Source organism: Accipiter gentilis, chromosome 7, assembly GCF_929443795.1.
Source record: "Accipiter gentilis chromosome 7, bAccGen1.1, whole genome shotgun sequence".
In the NCBI taxonomy this organism is placed as follows: Eukaryota; Metazoa; Chordata; class Aves; order Accipitriformes; family Accipitridae; genus Astur; species Astur gentilis.
In genome coordinates this window covers 10,042,264-10,065,574 of record NC_064886.1, presented here as the reverse complement: position 1 = coordinate 10,065,574, position 23,311 = coordinate 10,042,264, and the positions used below count along the sequence as shown (strand labels likewise).

General features: G+C 45.9%; 1 long non-coding RNA gene across 1 annotated transcript; it reads left to right on the top strand.

The window, feature by feature from the left end:
• Positions 1 to 3,529: 3,529 nt before the first annotated feature.
• Positions 3,530 to 18,650, top strand: LOC126040862 (uncharacterized). The gene is made up of 4 exons (XR_007506733.1): positions 3,530 to 3,624; positions 12,696 to 12,761; positions 14,339 to 14,426; positions 17,679 to 18,650. It is a non-coding gene; the product is annotated as an uncharacterized LOC126040862 (long non-coding RNA).
• The last annotated feature ends 4,661 nt before the right edge of the window (positions 18,651 to 23,311 follow it).

Genomic DNA, 23,311 nt, shown 5'->3' with positions numbered 1-23,311 from the left:
GGGCCACATAGAAATCTCTTGCCGCATCAAGACTGGAAGGATTAATTAACTTGTACATTTCAAGGCATAAATTGCTATGCAGGGCCAGACTCTGTGTCAGTGCATCAAAGGGGGGTTTTACAGTTGACTTTGGGGGGAGGAGGGCAGTGGTCCAAGTGCCTACAAATGGACAAACCCCACAATGATGGGGCAAGTTAATGTATAAATTCCTTCCCTTCTCTCCCCCAAACCTCTCTGTTTCCTTTTCTTATTTACTTAATAATATTCCTGCCCAGTCTTCAGGCCTAATTTTCTCCTGAGCATTGTTCCCGCCATTCTTTCTTGCAGAGCTCTTCTGCTTGAAAAAGGCACTTCAATTCATTCTGTGCTCTTGACTTGGAACTAACAGGACTCATCCAGTCTGATCAGTCAGAGTAAGTTCTTCTGCATCTCTGCCTTGTGGACTGAGTGAAGCAGAGGCTCCACAGAAGACAGACATGGGGTCATATAAGTAAAGGCTGGGTAAAGTATATGCACAATGTGCCTGATTCAAGCTGGATAACTAATTTAGTGTAAAAACATACCTCTTTTTCCATGAATGCTTAGCCTTAATGGGGAATAATGGCTAAAATTATATCAGTTCCTCTCTGCCTTTGACAAATTTGAAAGCAGTGTTAAGCTGATGCTGAGCTTTTTTTGAATACCACACTGCATGCTTCTTTTTAGTCAGTCTTATTTATTGTACTTTTTAACCTCTCTCCTCCCCTCTTCTTAGAACATATGAATCTTTTTTAAAGTAGTACACGATCTTGCAAGAAAATCCTGCTTTCTGGTTATACTACTCGTATTTTGTGAGGCACATAATCTCAAAGGGGAGATTTTTCATGACAGGATCTCCTTTTAAATTAGCCCAAGAATGACAGTGTCAGACCCAGGCTTCCCACGTTGTCTGCATGTGGCACTGAAGAAGTCATTTATGCCAGAAGCCAAAGAAGTACCTAAATGCCTAACTCAGAGCTGAAACCTTAGAGACAAGAGGAAGTGATGCTGAGGAGGAGCTCATAGTCAAATGCCAAAACACAATTAAACACAATTAAGAATTTGTGCAACAGTCTGGCTGTTCCTCTGTGCCCTGTTTGTAAGAGGGGACAGCAGCGTTGTCCTAATTCCCAGGTGAGTTAAGAAGGTACACCCGTTAGAGACTGTGGGTGCTCAGAGTCTGGGGTAGTGGAAGAGCCTATTGAATCCCAGAAGACAGAGGGAAGGAATCCCTGACCCAGTTTGCTGGAGACTGCCCAGGGATCAAACGAAAAGCAGAAGGGGATAAAATATTCATTCTGATACCATCACCTTGACTTCATGAGAAGTTGACTGGTGCAGTTATCAGCCATTCCTGGTTATGTAGTGTCATTTGTGGCCTCAGATTCGCCTGATCCCTATGACGCCTTTTACGCTTTTTATTCGCAGCAGAACATTCCAGCCATCGCTCCAGGGAGAATGAAAGGACAGTCAGAGCAGATCACGTACCCAGTGACCCTGAAAGTAAAAGGTAACTAACTATTCATCCTTTTACAGTGGCTACCTTTTCTCTGTCAGCAGAGTAGGATTTTTATAACAAATCCTACATCAAGTTGCTGAGATAGGCTAGCAAGTGGGTAGTTTCTGCTTCCGCCAAAGGAACTATTGCTTTCATAATCTCTTAGATGTGACATTATTCCTTCAAAATCAAGCCTTTGTTGGAAATTACTGTTTTTAGAAGTGATCTAAGACTGCCGTCTCCAAGCTTGATAGTGTATATTTGGCAGCACTTCAGGTATAAGAAGTACTGCCATTTCCTTCTGTCTGGTCTTTTGTGTGTGTGTATGTGTCTTTCACTAGGCAATGGAGGCATAGAAAAAAAATTTCAAATGGAAAGCATTTTTATAAAATCACAAGTGTTGGTGGCTAGTGAGTATTCCATGGCACATGAAGTTCCTGGAAACACGTTCTAACACTCTTTTGTATCATCCCCTTTTGGTGGCTGATAAAATTAATTTGTATCTTTGAAAAATCCCTTCACTTTGGACTCCTTGGGTGTTGTGGAGCTTTTTGTGTTTTGAAAGTCAGGGTATTAGTTCAGGTTCCTAAATGATAGTCTAACATTAGATATCCATTTATTAAAAATCCCCAAACTCTTCATCATGAGTTTCATGTGTGATGCATGTCTCACAGTCCTGCAAGTCAATAAGCAATCCAGTCTGTTTTGTAGAGGACTAGTAGTAGCGCCTGCACACTATACAGCTGTGCAAGAGTGCTCTTTGATCTACTGGTGCAGAGATAAGACCCTTTTAAGAGGATGTGTTTACCTTAGAAGCTCTCTTTGATGGGTTCTCTCATTTATGAGACCTGATCTTTGTGTCTGCTAAATTCCAGTGAACAAACACCATATCAGCTTTTTAGCATGAGGCTTTGGCGTGCTCTACCCTTACACATTGCAAAAACTTTTGTACTAAACGTGACAAGGCAGCAGTCGGGCAGTCCGATTTACAAATACAGTGAATTTTGTCTGCCATGCAGTACAGTTTGGGCTTATGAGGCTCTTTCAGCTTTGTCCTTAGATCAAGGCTATAAATTTGGTGAGTGCATGGGCACCTAGGATATGCAAAAATAGAGAACAAATTCTGCACTGCCCCACCCTTTAATATCAAGAACATTCTCATTGACTTCAACAAGCCAGCAATCACCCTATGTCAATACAGCGTAAGATACTATTTTCTCGATCCATGTCATTCAGTGTCACCCGATTGATGTTGCAGTCCTGCACTTTGCATCATCTGTATCTTACTCTGTTTACTACCACGTTATTAGTTCTGAGGGGAAGCTTAAAGTCCCTGTTCTTCTTTTTACATGAGATTAACTTATGGTAGGGATTCAGTGATGTGCTGGTCATGGTTCTGTGCAGTCACAAGAGGATGTACATGCCCCAGGGCTGGGAATGGTCTTTATAAAGCCTGAGGCTCTGCTTAAAATTGGTATATCTATGTGGGTTTCAACAACACAGTGACTCCCATCTATTTCCCAGCTACAGCTAGTGAAGCCATGACAAGGTATGCATTGATACGGCACCCAGAACTCCACAGAATAACCTGGGGTCTGAATGTTAAAGCAGATTGGTTTTTGCTAGACTTTACACAAGAAAATGATGCACGATTTCCTTTCTTTCCTCCCAGGCTTGTGCTACTTTCTGCTAGCCTCCACGCTTCGCTACCACCTGAATTTCCCGAGAAATTCACACTGCAGACACAGCTATATCATTAAGAGGCTCCTGGAAGTGGTAAGAAAATGACACTGCACTTAAACCTGTCAATTTCTGAGACTCTCCTTGGATAGTAATACTTGTTGTATTGAGCCATGAGACTCATACCAAGGTTGACATTGCTCCCTTGGATGCTGACATTACAATTGTGTGTCAAATATTGCCTTATCACACAGGCATATTTCTCCTGATGTTTGACAGAAAGTGGGAATCTATTTCTGATATTCCAAAACTATTTTCTTAACTCTGCAGGGCCCTGAAGGAGTAAACAAATGTCCTACAGACCGTATGTGCACTCTGCTAAAAATGTAGCAATAGCCTGAGCTGTCTGCCGGTTGCTTTCCTTTTGTGTAAGTCCAACAGTGATGCAATTACGCTGTGAATTAATGAAAATTTCAGACATCACACAGTGGTATTTTGCTAATCATGGGGATTTCACACAGTCCTTTCTAATCCCTCTCCCCTTTTTTAGGATATTTGAATGGGAGTTACTATTTGATCATCATGGATTAACCTTTAAAGGGGCTCTTGAAGGATCTGGCAATTTCATAGAGGTGATATGAAGTGTGTGGGACTCTCACCTCCTGCCAATAAACCAGACCAAATTAAGCCCCCTGGTCTAGCAGGTCATCACGGATCCATTGGCCCATCCAGGCAAGGCCAAGCATCATCCGTTGTCCATGCAGGCAATGTGCATGGTGAATGCTCTGAAACAGTGACAGAGAGAGGAGTCCTTGCACTAAGACGTTGACATCTTATGTTAGAGTGAGTAATGTGCTGGGATGTGTGCCAGCCTCTAAGACCTTCACGGGATGGCTGCAACATAAGCAATTTCAGTGTCAGTTAATTACACGAAGACACTGTGGTCGTTGTGGTATCTAAATACAAAATAGATGGAGATATGGAGTGATGCCTCAGGACATGGTGACTTTAGTGTGAGGTAATCAATGAAGGGCTTTGAAGTCTCTTCTTGTTTTCATTGCAGATATTTCTCTTTCATCTCATGCTGGTGCTATTTCAACAGGTATTGGTTTTTTCTTTAATGTTAAAACCCAGGGATTCAATTGTCATATATAACAAGAACTGCTGGGATGCAGTTCTTAGCATCTAACATTATAGGAAAGTTATGGCTGACCTGCACCACTTTATTCTCCTAACCACTTTTGCAACTACCTTAATGCTTAGGTACCACAGAAATGGCTCACTTTATCATGTCTGTACTTACTCTCATCTCCTTAAACACAGCAGCTACCCCACAGATGATGATTCCAGTGCCTACTCAGTGTGAAGAAAGGAAAGGGAAGACACTGGGATCAGGGGTGCTACCTGTCTCATTTTATGGCCTGCTAGATGACCCTTTGCATCTCTGGGTCTAAGTTTTCTCTTCTCTGTGAAAGGCTGTAACTTTTTAAGGTACTTTGGGATCTGCAGAGGAAAAGCTCTGTAGCTGTGTTAACACAAACAATTCTTTCTCGTGCTTCCTGTGGCAGTCTCCCAGCAGCTGTCACCTGGCTTGTCCAAGATCCCCTGCAGAATTTCTCCAGAACCTTTTCTGCCAGCAGCGTGGGCAGCTGAGAACAGTAAATTAATATTTGTTCAAAGATTTGGGGGGGGGCATAAAGTATATTTTTCATGCCAGTGTAAGTATGATATAGTTCTCATAAAGCCCTCGCTGTAATAAAGCACTTAAAATAGCTATCCGTGCAAGCTCTTCACCTCAGCTGGCAGCCTTTTTCACACAAGAGGATGCGCTGTGGATGCTCTTCTCTGTTAATACATCCCAACAGAACTTTTTTGTGCCTTTCTCTCCCGGGTAGAGAAGGCTGGAGGACTTTGTCCTGCTGCCATTGGCCTGTCCCTCTTACACAGGGGAGTTTCAATGGTGAAAGCTTTACAGCCATCCTCAGTGCTCAGGGAAAGAGCCACCCATGGGTTATCTGCTGGCTGTTTGCCAGTGCCAGCATCTCATCAGTCTGTACGGGCTCATATGTGGCAGAGGCTGCAGCTGTGTTTTCTCATCATAGCAGACACAAAATAATGAGTCACTTTACAGGGCCTTCCAATCAAAACTGTGTGTACCTTAATTGCTCTCTATTTTTTCTTTCAGTGGATTTTACCAAATATATATGAATCAGTGAAGTTTATAAATGTAAGCAAATAATGCCAGTTTATTTTCTTTAAGCATATTCTACTTCATATCATTGCTAGACGTAATGTTCTAGTGTGTTTTATTTATTTCTGCAGGAAAGAGTCTGTCTTGCTTACAGAATACATCTTGAAATTAGCAGTAAGGTCAATCTATGTGCTTTTTGTTGAACAGCTAGTCTTATGTATGTTTGTTACAGAGTTCACCTTGCAACATAAAACAAAGGAGGTCAGGGAATGCAAGCACGTTAGTTCTGTTCCCTTCTAAATACTGTCAGATGCCATTCATTGCCCTTGATGGTAGCATTACTGAAATGCCTTCATACAAAATACCGATATCAAACCCAGTGGATTTCATGGAGTCTCTGCTTAGTGTCTCTTGTGAAAATCATTACTTTGGGTAGGCTGTTTCATCAGTTTTGTTGGGGAGGGAGGTGAATAAAAAGGGCTTAAAGAGTTATCAGTACTTTGCACTAGAAAGGTTTTTTCAGAGAACAGTATTTTGCAGTGTTTCTTAAAATCTGCCCTGTAACTTAATTCCCCAGCTGGAGAGTATGTAATTTCCAGCTTTTCCCTGGCTTCTTCTTGGGCTGTCGTCTCCTGGAAATGTAAGTCTTTGGTGGTCTGGGGATAAAAATGTGGTATCTGACACAGCAGTATTGTATGCATCGTGATGATCCTAAGAAACAAGACTTTAAACTGCCCTGTGTAAGCTGGGCAGTGGTAGGCTGTACTGGCTGGAGCACATGCCCCACATTCATAACTAGCTTCATGCAGTGACTTGTGGTGACACAGCCAGGAAGAGAGGAACACACAGGGTCTGGGCTGAGAAGAAACGGCGTTTCTTAGAGCTGGAGAGAAAATTCCAGCACTATTTAGCAGCCATGCCCCTTCTGCAAACACTTTCGCAGGAAGAACCTTCCCATCCCTGAGGGAACCATGTATGTTATTTTCTTTTTCCCTGTTCTTAGTCTACCCACTTCAGTCATGTCATTTTCCCCGTGCAAAGCCTCTCAGCAGTTCCCCAGCTGCTGGCACCATTCTCCATGGGTCTGCAACTATTACATGGTAATTTATGAACAAAGCTGCTGCTCAGGAGTAAGGGATCTTCTGCTGCTGCACATCTAAGCCCTAGTGACCTTTATGGCAGTTGATTGCCCTCCCAATTATGTGTCTTATTTTAAGTGGACTTGGGCCCAGACTCAACAACCAATTTAATCTCCAAACTTCCTGCTGAAATTAATGGGCTGCAACATTCATATTGACTTTAGTGGGATTTATCTCTTGTGATTTGTTCATTGCTCTGCTCTGGATCCAGACCTTTTCCATTCCATCCAACGTGTGTAGGGAATGAGCACAGCTCTGCCATCTCTGCTTGTTGCACAGTGCTCTTTGCACACCCTTCAGATTGTTAAATTCCATATTTGTGAAAGAGTGTGTAATAGCTAGGATTCTGCTCAGGGCTTAGCTTTGAAGGCATATAGGATGGCATTCAGACGCATGCACTGAGGGGGCTGCCAGACACTGACTTCTTATGTGGCAGCTTCCCTGGATAAGCCTCTATCACCTGCTGTCCCCATTGCAATGTGAAACACTAGTCACTGGGAGGACTAACTTCTGGGTGGCCTGGATAGAGCCCTTACATGTTTGTCCTGACTCTTAAGGTATTTCCAGCTTTTACATCCAGATGTGAAGATAGAAATAACTGGCACTGAAGGTTTGCAGTTTGCTTTGGAGGGCTGTAGATCTTCAATGAATGAGCCGTGTTAATCTTGGGGAAGCAGCTGCCACCGTCGGCTTGTATGTTTTTGCCCCACTACCCTGTTACACCACTGTCAAGACATGAGAATTGATTTGTGGTTTTGTGCCCTAATGCGCAGATGGGTTTCAAAGGAGCTGAGATTCTCATTACATGTATGTTTTCACAGCTAGGTTTCATCCGATTGCCTTTGCTGTTGCCTCCCTTTCAGGCTGTGCATGTACAGTGAATCATAATGCCAGCAAAATCCAGACCTTTCGTTGTATGAAAGTTGAGCCAGGTGCTGCTGGCTGCTGTATCCATCAACAAGTTTTCTGAGAGCATAGTCGATGATATCAGGCAAAAGGAGTAAGAGGACCTTGTTTGACATCAGTATTTCTCCTACAGCATCCACCCAAGTGTATGTTTACATTAACAGTGCAAAGTGCATCTTGACATTGCACCCTGGCGTGTTTAGTTATTTTCCTTGCCCCAGCACAATGCCTCAGCATGCTCCAGAGTAGACTGTGATGGGAAAGATATCTAATGCTCTCTTTTCTGAGTGCTGTGAACTTTCTTGAACTATTAGTCTTACAGTGAGGGTATGGCAGATATTTTCTGTCTGCAATTTACTTTGCTTTTTTCCTTAGCTGTAGCTCATTTTCTTCCTTTACTCTGCCTGAGACATGCAGCAGAGGACCCTGCCCAGCCCCACAAAGGGCAACACCCTTCTCAGTGTTGTAGTTTGATTTTATTGGCATTTTCCCCTTGTCCGAAGGATTTTCCTGCTCCCATCTTTCCGCTGAAAAAACAGGTGGTGTTTATCACTCTTCTAATCATGGCAAGTTTTCAGTATCTCTCCTTGTTTGCTTCCTTGCAGTTTCACAGCATTTAACCTTTTAATTATATCTTTCACTTTTTTTGTTTGTGCCAGGATATCAAAGGATCTAACAATGACTATTAAAGTAATTTTCCAAATTGGTAGCTTGTCATGGCATTAGCTTCTCGTGCCTTAGAACACGCGCCTTATGTCAAAAGCACCCTTTCTGTCCCTCTGCTTTTTTTTTTTTTTTTTTTTTTTGCCAATGCCAAGATCTTTCCCTGTTTAGACTAGGAGCAGAAAATTGCAAAACTCTTCAGTGTATTCTTAGGAGATAGCAGGCATATCAACACAGTGAGGTGCAGACAACAACGTGCCCGCCCCAACCATGCCTGAAGCCTGCCAGACATGCACCAGTTCCAGTTAATCCTGCGTTACACAGCGCTGAGCTCAAGCTAATGTCACCTCTTGGCTCAGACTGGTTCTAACTTCAAAGTTTGCCCTGCTTTGGGTAGGACACTGAGCCCAGTGACCTCCAAATTATTCCATGATTCATTGCCACACTTACATGGCTGCATGACTCCTAGGCAGAAGGTGGCTTGTGTACAAGCTCAGATCATTATCTGAGCATGGGCAGTCTCTCTAAAGAAGGTTCAAAAAAATCACCCAGGCAATTGCTGTCCGATCCAGAGATGTGTCAGGGGAATGACTGTGAATTCCCTGGAAGCCTGAGTTTAAAACCTAAAGGCCCAATACCTCCGTTTGCTTTTCCTGTGAAACCATTTATAAAATGGGTTTTATACTATTTCTTATATTCCCCTGCTTGTATCACCAATAGGGGTGTACAAGTAGTATCTTTAGTCTTGTATAACAGTGTTCATGCTAGGAGAGTAATATTGGTATAGTTTAGGATAACTAAAGTGTTACAACTTTTGTATGCAGGCGAGGTTCAGGTTGATAATACTCACTGAAGGTAATGCTGTGTTTAATGCACTAGCATTTCTGTACTAGAGGTCCAGGGTAGATGTGTTTTCCATTATCCAGTTCACTTAATGAGGGCTTTTCTACTTAAAATAACAAATTGCATACACATTTACCATCACCACAGGGCATCCCCCCTAGTGCATGCCCAGAGAAGGGGGCTGAGAAACATGAGAAGAGACCAAAGCTATCTTAGTTAGCCTTGTTCCCTTAAGGGCTCTCTGTTTCTCATGCTCCCAAGTCCTAAATTATCTCATTACACACCATAGACCCATATAGCTTTGCAATTTACTCTTAGTACTGTGCCCTCTATTGGTCTGTCAACTTATTTATATCTGAACCATTTTTATTTGTCATCTTTTATATTAATGTCATATTTAAAAGCTTCTCATGGTGCTTGGCCTGCAAATGGATACTTTAAATCAAGCCGAGGTAAATCTCTCTATAAGAAGAGTTGCTCTGGAAAGGGCACATTTATATTAGATTATATTCAAACTGTGCTGAAGGAGTGGAATCGAACCAAGAGAGAAAGATTATTTTTATTGCCTGTTTCTCCTCTAAGTGGCAAATCATTTCATCTGGCTCATTTTTTTTTTATTGGTACATTCACTCCTGCCTCAATTGCCTTGCAGAATTGCTGTGATTTTACACAGATGTGGGTCTTTCACCTCTTGCAAAAAGAGTGTGCTGCTGCTTTGCTTGGAATAGGACTGCTAGGTGACATGTTTTAGGTTTGTTTAGAACTGTAAATCAGTTTTCAAACAGGAACCCTGATTAGCTGGTACAGGTCTAATTTGACAGATCTCTAGCATGACTGAATGCTGGTTTAGAATTAACAAGTTGGGTTCAGTGGGTAATACCTGTTAGGCAAAAGCAAGATAAGGCTTTCAGAAAACAAAGTCATACCCCTTGTGTATCTTACATTTAGGATTGTCATTTACATGGTTGTGGAGAAGACAGTAAACATTACTGACAGGGTGACAATGACTTCATACCTATTGTGGTATAAATGATTGCAACTAATATACATTGTTCACATTAGGAGTAAGCATTATCTTTTGCTTTCACTACTGTTTCTTCAGAAACAGACACTTGATTTATGCAAGTAAAGTATGGGCAAGATCCAAAAATACCAAATCCTTACCTGTTTTAGCTGTGTATAATCCTGCACCTAATACTATTTTAGCCTCTGTTTCTTGTTTCCATTAGCATCCCCATACAAGGAGATGTAGTTGTGGGGAAAAAAAAAAAGTACCAGCAGACTCTGAATGAAGTTTGCATTTTTAGCCTTTGCTGGATTTTCTGTAACGTGAGCTCCTTCTCCAGTGCAACTAGCTAAGAAAAACTAGGTATCTTGGTATCACTAACAGACGACAAGGAGTCAGGAGCTGAACAAAAAATAAGTGTATGCCCAACTGTTGATTCCTTGACTAGAGCTGAAGTCATTCAGAAGCCTGCTGTAGTTCACATTGGGAAAAAACACTTCTGATTGATTGGTAGAAAGTTTAAAAAAACACATGAGACAACACTTTCTCAGAAATTCATTTTGGTTCACCTTGTTGTCTATTTGATTCTGAAAAGTTTATTTAATTTTCAAATGAATGGTTGTATATTCTTTAGGGGCAGCTGAATTCATTATACTTGTATACTTTAGCCAGTAAAATCCCATTAATACATGTTAATACTATCTGCACATATATGTATCGACATATATATTTATACATTCTTTAGATACATATTTACCATATAGATCACTAATTATTTTATTGGAAAAATATATTAAAAAGTTAAATATTTATGGCACAGAAGTTATAACATGAGTTTCCACAGGCAACAGGAACACGTATTGATCTAAAAGGGAAACAGGATCTGCAATGCATTAAAGAAATGGGGTTTGACCTGATATATATGTGGATATTTATGTAAGATGTGATGTTAATAAAGTTGACTTTGATCTCTCTAGTAGTGTCACATTAGTCAAGAATACAGCCCTTTGCTTTCAAACATTGCTAAAAATTGTAAAACGCATTTGAACTTGTTAATACTTAATGTTGATATTGTAGTATTACTTTATATGAAAAATAAAAATCAACTACACATGCAGCAGGCGATACGTCAGGGCAGGGTGCAGGTCAGACCTGCCCCGCTCCGCGATCGTGGTGGCAGTGGTACGGGGCAGACGGAGGATGGGGGAAACCCTGTGCCGAGGCAGCACTGGTCAGTGGGATGCTGCACAGCACATTTCAGGCTGTGTCATTGTTGTTCTCCCATTTTCCAAGGTGCAGTGAGGAGCTTTGTGTCCTTGCCATACTCTCTAAGCCAAAAAGATATCAAGTGTTAGAGTGTCTGTTCTCTGGGGATGTTTGCTAATAAAGCGCTCTCCAGCTGGCTGCCAATGACTGATTTTTAAAAATAACTGAAACATAGGAGGTTACAGAATCCATTAACCCCAGGACGTGTTATTATCCCTAGAACAACAAACGTTTTTATGAGCTAAATTACAGCTTTGACAACAATATATTTTAGAAAATAATGAATTGGGCCCTAAAAGTCATGAAGCTGGCTTAGAAGGCATAGATTTTTTTTTCTCAGCAGGTCTTAGTTTTGTGGGTTTTTTATATTCTTCTGATGTCTAATTTTTGACAATTTTTAAGTTTTCAAAAAGTACTGGATTTTTTTTCCCCCTATTGAAACATGGCTCCAGAGCTGGGGCTTTAAGGAAGCCAGTAAATATTGCAAGATGAAAACATGCCATAGTCCTCTAAATCCTGATTTAATGATTAAGACAGTAGAAATTAAATGTAAGTTTTTGATACAGACACAGCATCTAAGAAAACTGCAAGATTACAGTCCCCTGAGTATAATCAGGAGATGCTTTGTTTGGATGCTTCATCGTCTTTCACCACTGAAAGCGCTGTCAGGAAGATGAAACTTCTACATTCTGGCAGTCAACGACAAGGCAAGTTGTGCTGGTACGTCTCATCTAGCAGACGTCTGTCACCCTGACTGACCAACCGTTCTGGTTCTCTCAGACTGCCACAGCTTTAAAAGGGGAACCAGGACTGATGCCATTTAAATTACAGACTCTGAAACCTTCAGCCCGATGTTGCGCTCTGCAGCAAAGGCACTGAACGTGCGTCACAGGCCAGGCGTGCCGTCAGCCAGGTGCGGAGGCTGTGGAGAGGCGGTTCCTTTTGTCCTCCTGGGAAATACCTACAGCTAGCAGCTAATCTTCATAACACTTTCCAGCACCTGATTTTGCTGAAATCTAAAGCTGCCAGTTTTTAGGGGCTTTCTCTTGGTACCCAGGACTTCAGTCATCCTTTCATAACTAAGCCTAATACACCTTCATGCTTACAAGGGCCAAAGATTATTTATCAGCTTTAAGTTAGGTGATTTACCACATCAGGACTGTAGCTGTTATCTTGTGTTTGAGCTCACGGTCTCTAAATCTGGAGAAAATATGGGATACTGCTATAGAACACTGACATTCAAAGTGGCACGGTTTGCAACAAACAGCAAGTGTTGCCTTCACTTCTGGCTTCAGGGGCTGCCAGGAGTCCAGCATGCTTACAGGAAGATTTTCAGCTGTGCTGTGATAACCAGCCCAGGTGCGATTTGATTTTTAATGCACCTATACCTCGCCTATGGGGAAGGATGTCCATCCAGTAGGATGGGTGTGTGTTTTCTCTGGAGCTATGTAATGAAGCCTGGTTTTACGCCTCCCCTTCTTGCAGGAATGCAGACTCACACTTGCAGTTGTGGTCCAAGTGGGATACCCCAGCCCACAGATGGCTAGACAGGTACGACACTGGCTTCTGCATACTCCGGTTAACGTACTCTGTGCCTGAAAGGTGAAATACTGCTGCTGGAAAATCAATAGTATTAATCATCATCGTCATCTTTTTTGCAGGATTAACTTGCTATGGGTATGTCTGTCTGTCTGTCTCCTGTATGCCTCTGAAAGTTTGGCTGTCTTGAAATTTAACTTGGAGGCATTGTAATTAAACCTTGACATTTGAAGTAATTAATGAGCAAGCTTTACATTTTAGCATAGTCTCAAAGGAACAGCAGGGTGCTGACAGAAATGAAATAACTTTGTTAATTTAAAAGTGTCAACGTTTCTGTAAGCATGTGGTTTGTACTGCTGGGAACAAGCTCTTCAGAAATAGCACCAGAGCCCCAGTAATCTAAATCTTGGCACTTCTCTAAGGAGGGATCGAAGAGGGGAATCCCACTGCAGGAAACTGAGGGCAGGAGTTAGTATTCCCCATCAGGGAATACATCTTGCATCACCAGCTCTGCTCCTTCACCCCAACATCTTGGGAAGGTCCAGGAAGCCCAAGCTGTCAGCATCTCCGGGAGCTGTCTAGGAAGGAGGCAGATTCCAAACCACTGCTTAATATTTCAGCTGGAAACTGGATCTTATTTGCATCTATAAATAGCCAGAATACATTTATTTCCATTAGTGCCCCTGGGAGGCTGTTCATTGTCACATGCAGATTCATAAAGGTAAAGAATGATCATGTGTTTTAGCCCAAAAGCCTCCAGGAGAGAGACATGGTCACCTGTCATGCAGTGACAGCCGGCGAGTGGGTACACAAGTCAGGATTGCTGCCGTTTCACTGCTTGAGCAGTGTTGAAAAGGCAGCAGTGTAAATACCGAGCCTTTTAAGTGAAGAGGTCAGGACTGGCACCATCTGTGATACTCGTGATGACTCACTCCTTACAAAGTCACAAGCATTTTATGGAGAACCCTTGTGTCAAGCTCTTGGTGATAAGAGCTTTTGCTGACCTTAAAAAAGTAGTTCATAAAATCAGGCTCCTGAGGCCAATAAATTGGAAGCCAAATAAATGGCCTCAGATATTTTCATGGCATCCAATAAGTACTCAGCACTCATGAAAAGCAGAAGCAAGTTGCTTGTTTTCAGTGCCCTCAGTATGGACAAAGAGCCTAACTTAAGAAGTCAATTTTTTAAGTTCTTCTCCTGTATTAATAGATTTATGATGTGTGCAGAGTAAAAGATGCAAAGGAGGGCTTAAAACGGATCCTGTATCAAAGCACACGGGTCTGGGCAGCGTGTGAAGGTTTAGACTTCATTTCAGGCAGCAGTTCAGAGCAGCCTCCTCCCTCGCTCCATCAATCAATGCTGAGGTCTTAGAAATGAACCATATTTCCACAAGTTACCTAAGCTGTAGTGCAAGATGCTCCCCTCACTCGTTTGTGTGTGCATTTGGAGCAACTCCTTTGGCTTTGGCGGGCCGATTGATATAAAACGCATTATCTTGCTGTGTGCAATTGATCCTGATGTTAATGACTAGCAGTGCACTGGGAACAATTTATCAAGCTTCTTCCCGTTTTTCTGTGCTCTGTAAACAGACACGTCTACAAGCCCTTACTGCATCATGGTTATGACAAGTGGCAGGCCTGGCTGGCGGCGTTCCTTCTCTCTGCATGTTTCTGCAAGGTAGGTCACAGTAGCAGCCGTCCCGGTCATAGCTACGACACCTCTTGTTCACGTAAACTCATAGCTTTATGTGAAGCAGCTAAGATTTTGAGATTTGCTCTAGTTGCCTACAGATCCCAACCTAAGCTGGGTGCCATGTGCTGAGATGGCATCTAGACAAAATGAATAAGGTTTGGGGTTGTGAGTTAGCTACCAAATGGTTTTAAATACTGATGTGAGTTCTAGTGAGAGGAGTCACGTTGCAAAATAACACTCGAGCTTCATGGACTGATTAGATTAGCACTCCGGCATTCTTGCATTAGCAGTGCTGAGTGGCCAGGTCCCCACTGCATTAGTAGCTTGAGTGCTTGCAGTTCTTGACCTTCTGCCCATGCTGGCAATCTGCTAGCTTGGGTTCAAAGTAAACTTTGGATTAAACTAGAAATTTCAATGGTTAGAGGAGAGACCTTTAGCTGACCTTTGAAGAAAATTTTTAGTTTCCCAGGACCTAGGAAACAGTGGCTGGGAAACAGCATGGGGTCAGTTAAAAGGTAAGTGTGCCTGGAGGAAAGTGGCACTGCAGCAATTCACCAAATGTGCATAGGCTGTGCCAGACTCTGCCTCCCACTGCAAAGGATCCAGTACCCAGTGGGCAGAGTTGTTTGTAAAAGTATCTGTGCACCGCATCTTGGCCCTGGCCAGCTTTCTGTCACAGGCCATTAAGTATGACCCTGTTCTGCCATGCAAGCCATTGCATTAGTCATTGGATGCTCTATCAGTCGTTCATGTCTTCCGGCATCCTGCACCTTCACAGGTGGTAGAACAGCCCAGTTCCCACAGGGATTAGGGATATGTCACACAAGAAAATTTAGGGAGCTCTCATATCTTCACATCGATGAGTCAGGATGAAGGCAGAAACTGCAAGAGCCATTGGTCTGCATGGCACCTCCTCCTCCTAGGACAAAAGAATTTGTAGCACAGATTACACCATCACTTAAACCAAGAACATTGTTTTGTGACTTCCAGCCATTGCTCTGGGGAAGCCCTGGGAAGCCCGTGGTGCCCCAGTCCAAGGCAGGGACTGGAGTGTTAGAGACTTTTCTTTGTATACTCCTGATCCTTGCTGTTTAGAGCAAACTGATGGGACCATCAGAAAAACAGATGAACAAAGCTGAAAAGATCGTACTGAGGACAGGCATCCTGGCTGGCCAGCTCAGTTTTGCTTCACTCAGTGGGAACAGTGCCATAGACCAGTGGCCTGGCAGAAGCTGTGTATCTCAGGGCTTTCTTTCCCCTTTTGAATTCCTTTTAACTTAAGTTTCACTCCAATATGAAGAAAAACTGTCAATGAAGTCCCACTAGTATTGGGTCCTTCATGCTCGCTCAACTATGCCTCACTGCTATTGTACAGAGCCAATACGAGACATGATCACACAGGACAGTGCATGTCAGACTCTTGATCTTGCCTTTTCCAGTATCTCATTGCCATCTCACTGAGCATGTTCCGGTTTGGGATGTTTACTGCTATGGCATCTCAGGTATGGGAAGATTGATATTAAAATGAGGAATCTGCCAGCAAACATAAAACTATCAGGGCACTGATCACAGAGTTCTTGCTACTGTTATTTTAATGATATTTAACAATTAAAGCACAAAGGTGGTAGTTTTAGGCTGGTAGTTAAAATTATCGATTTTGATTTTCTGACATGAATAAAACAGGCAAGACTGCAAAGGATCAGTTTCAGGATGGAGTGCTCCCTGGCAGCGTAATTCCTGCTGTGTCGCAAAGAGCATCCTTCATTTCTTTCACAAAAACAGCCAAACGTCCAGCATCCCTTGTTTGTAAATCCATCAGGAAGGCACTCTTCATTCTCTGGAGGCTTTACCCAACATGTAGAGCCACTGGAGTGTTGAGAAACCGTAAATCAGGTCTTTGAGCCATTTGTACCTGAACTTCCAGTCTCAGCAAGTGAGACCAGAGCCGGAGGCGTTTCATAACCAGCCCAGTGAGGGTGGACTAGATCACCCGATCCGCAACGAGCCTGCCACTAATTTGAAAGCTTTTGAGCATTGTCTGGGGGCAGGTATCCTCAGTGTAACGATCTGTCAAACAGCGATGATTTCTGAGTGCAAAACTTGTGGCCATCTGTAATCCTTCCCATCTAATCTCTTCCAGCCTTTAAAAATAATTTCCATTCCCACGATGCCTGTAAATTTGGTAGCTCTTGGCTCTGTGGGACGGGAAAGACCCCTTCTTTCTTCTTTTTGTGCTAGCCTGGTAAGATTTTAGCATTAATGGGGGTTTTAATTGTTTTATTAAGAAGCACACAGACAGACCCCCTTGGCAAGGGCACCCTTTAGAAATAGAGTCATCATCCTTATAATAGAAAAGCTAATTCCGTATGGATCTGTCCTCCAGTTAAAGGCATGCACATCCCTTAGGGAATGGTATTACCGACTGACCAGACTTCTGCTAGTAACTGCTGTTTGCTTTTCCTGACCGATCCCACTGTCCTGCTAGTGGAAATGGCTTTTTGATGGCTGCTACAGTAACATGCTCATGTGGGATCAGCCTTGTCCTGGGCCCTCCTCTAGCAGTGCTGCTGTACTTCCAGGACTACTACATCATCCACTGCTAAAAGGACTCAGCTTGGAGACTGTTTGTCCTCTGACCTGCCCACAACCTAGTTGCTCTCTACTTTCTGCCTTCATTTCTACACAAAACATAGCTGGCAGTACAACCCCAGGTTTGAAGTACCCTTATCCTTAGTATGGAAGAATCTACCAGAGCTATAAAACTCCTATCTGGCTACAGAGAGAAAAATAAAGAATTGCAGGTTGGTGTCTGTCCATAGTGAAGGTAAGGGAGTGGAGCAGATTTGTGAGAGCTGCAAGGATCTGTGTCTTGGTCACTTCTCACGTGTAGGTGGCTGAAGGGTGGCTGATACCCAATCTGGCGTAAAGCCTCCCAGTGAAACATTAGCCCACTGACATATGTAAGCAAATCTGAGCCACCAAGGTGGGTTTATTCTGGATCATCTCTTTGCACCATTGTTATAACATTGAACAAAGGCCTCCTCAGACACTTGGCTTTCTTAATACCTTCCCTCTCTTTTTATTTGCTGTCCTCTGTTCTTATTGGGAGGGAGGGATTTCACGTGGGATGGGACTGGAAGGGATTTTAAGGGTCCACTGATTCCAGTGTCCTTCAAAAGGTATTGAGCCAATTCACAAAATGTCTATTGAGTCACTTGGTGCCCTCTCCATCACCAGGCTGCTCCGTGCAAACTCTGGCCAAATGGCTCCACTGAGCTGCTACAGCCCATGCACCAGGGCACTGTGGGTCATGCCAGGGAACAGCACCCTGCCACAGCCGCTGCAGGCAACACCCTCAGCGGTCTCCACATGTGCTTTGATAAAAAAGCAAGGTTCCCATCCAGAGATGTATTCAAGCCATGGAGCTGGCTAAGTAAGCCATGCAGCAGAACTCCCGTGCAATAGCTCTATTTGCCTGGAGTCACTCACTATTGGCCGCACAGTCGCAGGCCACCTTCTCTGAGAATGGCAAACACCATTGTCTCTGAGTGTTAGATGGGTTTGCTCACATGTGCTCACTATCTGCTGAAATGAATTCAACCAAGAGGAACATGCTGGTGGCCTCATTCTGCCAAGCGTGCTGGTACCCGACCCATCCAGGCCATACATGCCTTTGCCATGGGAGCCTCCTTTGTAGCTGCTGCCTCCAGCACAGAACAAAAACCATCAATTGTGGCACTGGCAAGATTTGTGTCCAAGGCAAGATTTGAACCACCTGTGAGTAACCCTGTAGGACATGAAGGCGCCAGTGGCCAAAAGCTGTTTTCTCGCAGAGTTCTTCAGCAAAGACAAGGTGCATCATTCCTGCTGGGCACCCAGCCAGAAGGGCAGTCACCAGAACCCCGGAGTCAGGACCTTAGTGCAAAGGCCAGCAGCAAGGGGAGGAGTGTGATCTGGAAACACAAAAGGAGAAGCACAGAATGCCAAGGAGATGACTTAAGACACGTGTCATTGCGCAACAGGGAACTGGGCTTGGGGAAGGAAGCAGCACTTGATTCTCAAACATGTCCCTGTGCTTTGGTAACGCAAGCTTTAATCAAAGCCTTTGCACTGGCGGTGTTGCAAGTACTACACAGCATTTGTTTTTCTAGGTGGTAAACTGAGTGCATATACCTCAAAGGCTGCGAAAGTCATGCTGTACAGACTGGTTTGGTTCAGTTGGTGTTTTACTGCGGTCAATAGATTTTTATCAGATGCTTTTACTTGTTAAGTTTTCCTTGGTAGTAGGAGCAATCCAGCAAATAATATTAATGATGGAGCACCAGGAGACATGCAGCCAAGGAGATCACTTTTTTGGCTGGATCCCCTTCTGCACAAGGGAGGCTTTGTACAAGCTCACAGAAGTGCCGTGTTCAGCTTGCTGTGGGCAGAGCTGGAGGCAGGCTTCAGGCTTTGTCTCTGTGCAGAGTCAGGTCAGCTTCATTAACCATGGGGCTTAAAACTCGCTAGTTCTGAGTTGTGGTCAGGCTGCTGGGAAGCTGTGCTTCCTCACGAGAGGTACCTGTCTCCCAGCAGGGATGGTAGGGAGGCAGCTGGTCCTTTGGGCAAAAGAAGAGGCTTGGGCTGGCCTGGGAGAGCATCCCATGCCACCTGAGAGAGCTGCCATGGAGGTCATGCTTCGTCGGCAGTGCTGACCTTCTCTGACACCTGCAAAATGGGACAGGACTGGTGTCACCAAGCTGGCCGACCCACAGCCCGTGGGTCAAGGACATGGGCTGGTCATGGTTCCACCAGCACCTGGTCTCATGCAGGTTGTCTTTGACCCCTGTGGATCCAGATAAGATGAAATAAGTCAAGTCGTGCTCACAGTGAGTCAGGTGCCAGGCACCTCTGGCTCAGGCAATGTCACTGTCAGGTGCCAGCATCACCTTTGGAAACATTCTGTTTGCAGCAACACCAGCATCATGGTGGAACAGCACAGCCAGTGAGTGGGGACCAGCCTCAGAGTGGCACCCCCATGGGGAGTGCAGGGTGAAACCAACCTCTCGGAGATGTTTTCCTGGCTCTTGCAGGGTTAAGTAGCCCCTTTTGGCAAAAATCAACTACAGATGGGCCTTGGGATCATCAGCTGCCTCCCAGCTGATTCCCACAGCATTTCAAACACAACATCACAAGAGTCAGGGATAATACACATGAAAGACCCTTCTCAGTGGGACAGATAAGCACTAACAGAGTTATTGAAAGAACACAGAGTACTGAATTTCCTATGTGCAGGATTGGCTATATCGAGGGAGGAGAAGACAACCATGAAAAAAAATCCAAGGTTTCCCTTGTACTGTCTTAAACATGCCATAGCGTGGACCCTGCCCTTGCTGCATATAATAAACCCTGCATATAATAAACATGTATTCACATGCTAGGAAGAAATCCGTTCAGCTGACGCTGCCCTAGTCCGTATGCAGGTTTAAACAAGCGCTCAAACCTGGATTTCCCTCCAGCCTTCTCCCAGCACTATTTCCCTTCCCCTTGGCTGTCCTTATCCCCAGTATTGCAGAGGGCATCCAAGGGGTTGGTCTGGGCATGTGCATCCACAGCCACCACACGCCTCGCCAGGGAGAAAAGCGATCCAGGGATAATCTGCTGGGAGTGTGCCAGCCCTCCAGGAGCCCTGGTGCCTATGCTTTCTGCTTCTCACCTGCTCCTTTCACCCATGGCTATTAATTAGTGCATACAAGGGGTACTGTAATTTTTCTTTCTCAACATTTTTCTCATCCTTGATGGAAAGAAGGGGTTTTCATATTCCTTTTACCATCCCACCTTCTCTGTCCTGCTCTTCAAAGGCACACTTGGCCTTTCATGAGCTGGGAAGAGACTTCTTTTCCCCACCGGCCCCACTCCACGGGAAAGCCCAGTGCAGGCAGCTGTAGCTTGGTGGTGCCTCTGTAACAGCTCCTGCTACCCTCCAGGTTCCCTAACCAACACCCCCATCCACTTTGGGGTCCTTCAGTTTTTTATAAATCCCTTTAAGCAGCACCAGAGCTCCTCCTGCCTCCTGCTGCCCTTGCTTCTGCCTGCAAGTGGGGCCAGGACGGGCAGAGACCCCTGTGGGCACACAGAAAGGAAGCTCCTGGGCAGGACAGGCTGTCCCAGGGAGAAACCATCCATCAGTGCCCAGGGCAGGAGGACCTGTGCCTCAGAGTTCCTTTTTGTGCAGGCAGATGTGCTGCAAGAGCCTCCAACAGCCTGCTCCACCATGCAGGAAGGCCAGCAGGGTCCTGCGAGCCACCCCAGCGGCGCTGAGCTTACAGAGCGGCTTGTGCCTGCATCCTGCTGCCTGGGCGCTGCGGCAGCATCGGAGTGCCAAGCAGGGGTGGCAGGGTCTCTGCAGTCTCTGCAGGGCCATGATGGAGCAGGCAGAATGCAGTAGGCTGAGGTCTGTGGAGAGGGGGTGGGAGCCAGGGAGCTGGGAATGTGCCCACTCAGTCTCCCTGTGTCCCTGCCTGCTGCCAGGGTTCTTGGGACGTGCAGCGCCCACATACCAGGGCGAGAAACCGGCCCAGCACGCTCAGCACGGGCACAACAAACCCCTCCAGGCCGACTGCCAGCTGGCACCCAGCACGCCATCTCCCCCTCTCCCCACAGGCGGGCAGAGAAGGGGGCCCCTGGCTCCCCGGCCTCAGCTCTTTGGCTGGGGCAGTGCAAAGCCTCATGCTGCTGTGTCTCTGTGCCACCCCAGCGTCAGGTGAGAGAGGTGGTGTGATCTGACCCTCGTGCACCGCACACCATGCCACCGGCTCAGCCCAGTGTGTGAGCAAGCCTGGGTGACGCTGGCATCAGTCCCCGGTGAGGTCAAAGCTCCGGACAGCTGCAGCAAGGGGCAAGGGGGCATCAGAGAGAAGAGGGGAGCATAGGTCCAGGCACACTTAGCGACATGCCCCCTGTTTCCCTGCAGCCTGCGGGGCCAGGCCAGCCCGTCCCCCTGGAGATCAGTGCAGGAGTTTGCAGCCACAGACCAGTTCCCATGGGTGGTCGCACTGCAGGACATGCAGCACAGCCTCCTCGCCTTCAGCTCCATCCTGAACAAGCACTGGATCCTCAGCACCGCATCCAGCCTGCAGAGCAGGTCCGTGCCCTGCAAGGGGCCCTGCCTCACCCCGGGCAAGGCTTGGGAATCATCAGGGAATAACAGCACCTTCATTGGCTCAGGAGGGTCTTGTCGCTGCCCAGCAGCTGGGTGAGCATCCTTTGGTCAGAGCGGGGGCAGGCAGAGTTTGTCCCAGGCTTTTTGTTGTACCCAGTCCCCTCTGTCCACCCCCCGCAGGCAGCAGGTGCTGGCCTTGGTTGGGCTGAGCGACATGAAGAGGTGATGGGAGGACCAGCCCCAGTATTCGATCAGCTCTGTCATAACCCGTGAGGACTTTGATGAGGTGATGCTCTACAACATCGCTCTGCTCAGGACAGCTGCACCGATGGAGTTCAGCAGTGTCGTTCAGCCCATCTGCTGCCCCCACGGGAGCCTCCCTGCCTCAGACCTCATGAACTGCTGGGTCTTGGGCTGGATCCATCCCACCACAGGTAACCCCTGGCTCCTGCAGCAAAGAGGTCCCTCCAGCAGGGCAGAGAGCCGCCTTCCCGGTCCCTCCTGCCAAGAGCCCCAATGGGAGGAAGGAGAACAGGGCTTGTCCTAGGAGGAAGAAGCACCCATTGGTCAACCATCCCTGTTTTTTGGAGGCCGGGGGCTGCCCAGAGCCACAGGCTCATGGTGGTCCCTCGGCCAGGCAGGGGAAAGTGCTGCAGCAACTTCCTGAGGAAGCTCTCCGTGGTGGACATGGATCCCTGCCCACTGAAAAGGATTGCTGCAACCGCATGCTGCAGCCACAGAGACACTGACAAAGTGGCAGGCTGTTTGGTAGGGGACACAGAGCACCAACCCAGACCAGGCAGACATTTAGCCAAACCGCCTCCTCCCTGTTCTGCTCATCCCCAACTCCAGGCTGGGGGAACAGCCAAAACACTTGTTGGGCTTCTCCTGCTCAGTTCTTACAGGAAAAGATCCCTTCTGCACAGCTTGCAAATAGCAGGCGTGGGAGTCTGAACGTGTGATACCCATTTCTGCATCAGCTGCGGGGTGAGCATCTCCCTGCAGGCCTGTGGGTGCTGCTCCCAGTCCCCGGACCTCTCCCACTGCTGGGGCCTCCAAGGGCCTTTGATGTGGCCAGGGTCAAAGATGCTTGGGAGGCAGAACCAAGAGGGGTTCCTTGTGGTACGTACCAAAGGATCAGGCATAGGGCTGGGCTGATGCGGGCATGAGCAGCCACAGAGGGCAATGCTGCTCACTTTGTCTGGGGCACACAGGGACATCATCAGCCCAAAGGCAGCCAGACCCCTGAATCGGTGATGCTTTGATGCCAGTGATGATAAAGGACCAAACTGCTGTGATCTGCCCTCCTCTCAGCCTGGTGAAGGCCACAGCCACCAAGAGGAATGGCAGGAGGGACACTGCTGAGACACAACCCTGCCTTTTTTGTCTCTCAAAAGGGTGATGCCAGCAACCCCATCATGTGCCAGATTAGAGGGACTGAGAAATGGGTCCTGAAAGGCATTCTCAGTGAAAGCAGCATGAGCTGCTACAGACCATTCCGGTACACCCCAGTGTCCTACTACAGCCACTGGATCTTGGCCACCACGGAGACGACAGGACCTCCTGCATTCCCCATGCTAGTCAGGGTGTGAGCTGATCTGCAGGCTCCACCCAAAGCCTGGGAAGAGGCTTTCAGATCAGCAGTGAGGATATTTCGGGAAGTTGGTTGCAATCCCAGAAGGGAAAAACAGACCTGAACTCATCTGAGGCTGGGCCATCTGAGATGATT